This window comes from Tasmannia lanceolata, unplaced genomic scaffold, assembly GCF_043159265.1.
Source record: "Tasmannia lanceolata isolate RefF3 unplaced genomic scaffold, GAP_Taslan_0.1 ptg000015l, whole genome shotgun sequence".
In the NCBI taxonomy this organism is placed as follows: Eukaryota; Viridiplantae; Streptophyta; class Magnoliopsida; order Canellales; family Winteraceae; genus Tasmannia; species Tasmannia lanceolata.
Genome location: NW_027518692.1, coordinates 7,683,611 through 7,689,610, shown reverse-complemented (window position 1 = coordinate 7,689,610; position 6,000 = coordinate 7,683,611). Strand labels below are relative to the sequence as shown.

General features: G+C 44.9%; 1 protein-coding gene across 2 annotated transcripts in view; it reads right to left on the bottom strand.

Moving 5' to 3' along the window:
• Window positions 1-382: 382 nt before the first annotated feature.
• LOC143893046 (uncharacterized) overlaps window positions 383-6,000 on the bottom strand; it is a 35,427-nt gene continuing 29,809 nt past the window's right edge. The window contains exon 6 of one of the 2 annotated variants that reach the window (XM_077397994.1): window positions 383-517. The gene's annotated coding sequence lies outside the window, so the exon portion shown is untranslated. The remainder of the gene's footprint in view (window positions 518-6,000) is intronic. The other variant, XM_077397996.1, reaches the window with a different exon arrangement.

Genomic DNA, 6,000 nt, shown 5'->3' with positions numbered 1-6,000 from the left:
TGGATGAGGCGGGCAAGGCATCCGGTACTGTTCAGATCCCAAGATTTTAATATCATCAACAAGTAAATAAAACAAGCAAGAATTAACAATAACTATAAAATGGAATCACCCCAAATGGGAAAGTAAAGTAGCTATAAAAAAGCCTTAATCAATTCTAGCTTTCAATTTCCTAGTTTCTGTGTCCTAACCTAACATAACAAATTTTAAGGCCCACTAAAATAATAATAATAATAATAATAAAAATAAAAAATAATAATTTCACAACCTTGTCTTATCACACGTTTGTGTACAACAGCAACCCGCAACGTCTCACAAGGCTTTTTCCTGGAATCTGAATAAATGAATACCTAAGTAATTTGTGAGCACACTACCTCAATTATATGAACAATTCGGCAAGGATGCTAGGGTGTTCAGTCCAAAAGCTTTCCCCTATTATATCACAATGGTCCATGATCACCTTCTTTTGATACCTTTTAATGGGATTGCCATCCTCGTTGAACTTCACAACATCCTCTACCTGATGTTAAAATATATTAGCTTGCTGTGTGCAATAAGAAAAGCTAAAAGAACAACACAAAGCAAATGTATCCCATCCATGCTGGAAAGAGAGGAATAGAAACCAAGCCTTCGAATCGGAAAAAACTTGATCTACACTCAATGAGGACTTGGGTCTGAGTAACCTTGAAAGTTGAATGATTAAACAATTAGATTCCTTGAAATCAACGGAAAAAACAATCAAATTGCAAATCAAAGAACAAAACTACATGCAAATAACAATGAGTACATTCCAAAACAGCTAGAAAGGGATCACCAATCATGAAGTTGCTGCTGCAATTTTAAAATCAGCATAAATTCAACAATAAATTGAGAGTTTATAATTATGCCTAAAGTCTCCAAAAAAAAAAATTGTTAAATGATATATATATATATATATATATATATATATATATATATATATATATATATATGCCCCAGTTTTTACTTGGGACAGCCTCCTCTCGTGTGTGCGTGAGTGGATGGGTGGGCGGTTGGAGAGGGCATTGTAAGCAATAATAACGAATAAGAAAGGGGTATTTTTGTCTTTCCACCCAAAATCTGTATCAGGGCTTTCTAATTTGCCTATAAATACTTAAGTGTGTTATTTTTCCTCTTTAGAAAACATAGCAGAGGAAGGGAATTGTGTGGAGAGAAGAAACGCCACTTTGGAAATCAAACCAATCGTCGAAGCACCGGATCCAAGGTAAGAAAAGGGTTTTGATTGTGGTCTTTAGGCCTTTAGAGTTATATATTTCGATTTCACCATGAATACGGTTGTAGGATGGAACTTTTTTCCGTTTTCCCGTTTTCCCGTTTTCCGGCGGATCTATGACGAGATTCCAACATGATCCACAGATTCCTTGGGATCCTTATCTCAGATTCCTTGGGATCCTTGTGTCACGGGGAAACATAGCCTTCGCAGCGTGCTCCGTATCATGGGCAATTGGCATTTCGGGCCATCAATATCATGGAAATTTTCAGGGGTACGTAGCTAACAGCACTTTTGGTTGGCACTCCTGGTTGAGAGGGTTGGTAGGCCAAACTCCATAGGGGGAGTCGACCCTGTGACATGCTGACTCCTCCCCTGTTAGGCCTAGCAGGTGTAGGCCGGAACCTTGGTGGTTTGTTATGGGTTGCAAGAGGACTTGCTTGTGCATGTGACGCACATAGCAGGAAATCATCCTACAACTTGTGGGCGTGCCCTAAGGGAGCTTTGGGTGCGGACTGCGAGCTATCCACAGGGATGCTCCAGTTTCTTTGGTCGAGGATGGGGGCCAAAGGCAGTGAATGTTGGGTTGGGTTCACACATGCATTGCGCGTACGAACCGGTGCTAGCTATACTGTTTGCCTCATGCACCACAGTACCTCTTGTGGGCAGGCCAATCTCTAGGTCTTCCATGAGTTCGTGCTGGGGCGACTTTTGTTGCCCTCGCGAGGTGGACACCTTGCGGATCAGTCTATGGGGCATCTTGCTTCTTGGATGACTAAGCCCAAGCACTTGGCAGATTGGTGCGTGGCATCATCATGCCTCCTACTCGATGGACTTTGCATTGGGCTCCAAGGCCTGATGTTCAATGAACTCATGATGCAGGCTGATCATGAGAGTGGGTATCTAGAAGCCCATGTCAAAATCTGAGCCAAGTAGCCTGTTGAACAGTTTAGAGACTGTGTGCACATTCGAAGCATCAAGGGGTGTTGGCGTGTAGGGCCTTCAGAGCCTTGCACGATTGAAGGCTTGCCCTAGCATTCATGCATGTTGGGGCACCACATGGGTTCTTCCGCTGGGAGAACATTAGGCCCGTGATAGTTGGTATCAAAGCAAAATGTCCAAGCTATGAATTCAGAGTGTTCTTTGAGAATTGGTCTTAGATGGTATCAAGTGACAGATCAGAGCAGGTTGTGAATGCAAGAGTTTGTCAAGGAGCTATGATACAGTTGGTGTCTGTGCTGGCATAGTTGCAGCAAGTTGCAGTGTTTCTGGCTATGGTTAGTGCATCTCTAGTGCATGTTGCTATGCACAAAAGAATGGGAAACGCTTTCAGTTGTGGTAGAGTTGGAAAGAGCTTGAATGTTAACCAAGTGGTTGCAGCTTGGTGTGCTAAGTCGCGGATGTCTTTGAATATAATACTTTGAAAGTCCATTAATCAGCCGAAGAAGAGCTGAAATTGTGTGGGGATGTTTCTTTCTGAAAAGTGATACAAAACTTACTCAGTGTTCCGTGTGGGATGTCATTGAGCCGTGTTGGTGGCATGGGTTACTTTGTAAGCTCGGCAAACAAAGTGGCAAAGTATGGCAGCTTAGAAGTTTGAACTCTCCCCTATTCTACTTGAGTCGCGCAACAGAAGCGCGATGGCCTGGAAAGACTTGTACCATCAGTGTTTGGTTAAGCAGCGTTCAATGGATTTGCTCGAAGCTAGATATAGTAGAAGACCAGGAACCATCAGCGAATGGGTTGTGGCATGTTTCAATGACCCATCGGTGTGTGAGATAGGAAGTGGCAGTTGGGGAGTTGTGAATGCTTTGTTGCAGTGTTGGCTAAACATCGATGTGTTTGCATTTGGCCTTAAGCGCTCTCTATGACAAAGGGTTGGCTTGCTGGCAGAAGCCTTTCCCTACCAGATGAGGTGCTGAACATGTCGGCACCAAAGCGCTCACAGAAGTGAATTTGCTTGCTCAGTGTGATGGCATAACCAGTTTGACGAACTAGTAGTATGCTGTCAGGGTGAAGAGAGCACCAACGAACAAAGGTCAAGATATCACCCACGAGAAGGGTGTCCATACTAGGGGCCAGTAAGGTGAAGGTGTGTTCATGACCTCGACGAACTAGCAGACATGCTCAGGATGAAGAGCTGGTTAATGACTACATTACTTGGATAGCGGTTCACAATCATTACGGAGCATGCAAGATGTTCACCTACGAAAGACCTTGGAACGGACGCCAAGGCCGCTTAGATCAATAATGGGTTTGCTGTGTTGATATGGGACAGTGTGGTGAGTTCAGATGGCATATGGGCAGACTATGTTGGTATGGGACGACATGGGATGTTTGTGTGTTTCTTGCTACTTTGGAATTTCTATGTTTGTTGAAGCTGAAAGGGCAGTTCAGAGTAGCGGGTGCGTTGTGCTGATCGATCCCAACAGGGGATTCTTGGCCTCACCAGGAGGCGGGACCTATCGCGGTTGCTTTCACCTGGGGATATAAGTTGTTTCCCGTGAATGTTCACACTTTGCGTGGCTGTCGCAGCAGTCAATCCCACTAGGGGATGCTTTGCCTCACCAGGAGGCGGAACCTATGACGGTCCCTCGCCCAGAAACATAAGCTACTTCCTCGAGCTCATTCGCACTTGGCCAACAAGTGTCAAATGCCATGCCGTTCCGAAAGTGATGGCACGCTATCCGGTTGTAGGTTAGGAAAAACTTTCTATGCCGAAAGTGATTGCGCTCTATCCGGTTGTAGGTTATCCAAAACCTTCTTCATCGTTTGTAGGCACCGTCAAAAAACCTTCGCCTAGTTTGATGTAGTCCGAGAAAACCATCGATGTTGAAGATAACTCTAGCAGATCTAACGCAGTGGTTGACAGAACTTGAGGCAGACTAGTATGCAGTAGAAATCAGGATGAGCTGATTGTCGAAGTATCAGTGGCAGCTGTTTTCAAGATTGTGAAGTCATTGCTATTGTGGAATTGAGCTTTGCTGATTACTGAGTGTCGACGAGGACGTCGATGTTATCAGGTGGGGAGTGTCACGGGGAAACATCACCTTCGCAGCGTGCTCCGTGTCATGGGGACGCAATTGGCATTTCGGTCCATCAACATCATGGAAATTTCCAGGGGTATGTACCTAACAGCACTTTTGGTTGGCACTCCTCGTTGAGAGGGTTGGTAGGCCAAACTCCATAGGGGGAGTCGACCCTGTGACAATCTGACTCCTCCCTTGTTAGGCCTAGCAGGTGTAAGCCGGAACCTTGGTGGATTGCATATGGGTTGCAAGAGGACTTGCTTGTGCATGTGACGCACACAGCAGGAAATCATACTACAACTCGTGAACGTGCCCTAAGGGAGCTTTGGGTGCGGACTGCGAGCTATCCACAGGTATGCTCCAGTTTCTTTGGTCAAGGATGGGGGCCAAAGACAGTGCATGTTGAGTTGGGTTCCCACACGCATTGCGCGTACGGACCGGTGCAAGGGGCTAGCTATATTGTTTGCCTCCTACACCGCGGTACCTCGTGTGGGCAGGCCAATCTCCAGGCCTTCCATGAGTTAGTGCCGGGGCGACCTCTGTTGCCCTCGCGAGGTGTACACCTTGCGGATCAGTCCATGGGGCATCTTGCTTCTTGGATGACCAAGCCCAGCGCTTGGCGAATTGGTACGTGGCATCGTCATGCCTCGTATTCGATGGACTTTGCATTTGGTTCCAAGGCCTGATGTTTGATGAACTCATGATGCAGGTTGATCATGAGAGTGGGTATCTAGAAGCGCATGTCAAGATCTGAGCCAAATAGCTTGTTGAACAGCTTAGAGACTGTGTGCACATTCGAAGCATCAAGGGTTGTTGGCATGTAGGGCTTTCAGAGCCTTGCACGATTGAAGGGTTGCCCTAGCATTCGTGCATGTTGGGGGGCCGCACGGGTTATTCCACTGCTCAAACATTTGGCCTGTGACACTTGTCTCACAAGCTTTCCAACGAACCCAACCACGCTTCGATCTGAAGAGAAACGAGAAAGATCTTTTAGATTGAAGTTTTTGGGGAAAAATCGGAACTACTTTAAAAAACCCAACGAGACGTCCATGGAACGTCCACGGTCGCCATGGAAGACTGTTCGCAGAAAAAATTCCATGGAACGTCCACGGTCAACCGTAGAAGACTTTGTTCGTGGACAAAAATTCCATGGAACATCCACGGCCGACAATGAGCGATTCTGGACGCGGGGTCTGGATTTTGTGGAAACTTCTGTTTTGATTTGACTTTGGGGGTTTTCTTACATGGATTACACACCCTTAAGCATTCTTTAGATGGGATAGACTATAGCACTAATGAGTTGACCGTGGGCGGATATATCACTTCCCAAAATTTTAATAGAAACATAATTTGAAATACCCCAAACAAGAATAACAAATAAGAAAGGGGTATTTTTGTCTTTCCGCCCAAAATCTGTATCAGGGCTTTCTAATTTGCCTATAAATACTTAAGTGTGTTATTTTTCCTCTTTATAAAACATAGCAGAGGGAGGAAATTGTGTGGAGAGAAGAAAAGCCACTTTGGAAATCAAACCAATCGTCGAAGGTAAGAAAAGGGTTTTGATTTTTGTCTTTAGGCCTTTAGAGTTATTGAAATCCAAGTAGTGACTTGGTTTGGCAACCTAGAGGGGGGGTGAATAGGATGTTTATATAACCTTTACCTTTTAAAAACTTTTCCTAAGATTTCACCCAAGACTTATCCCTTGTTTAATTAAGTTTGAAATAG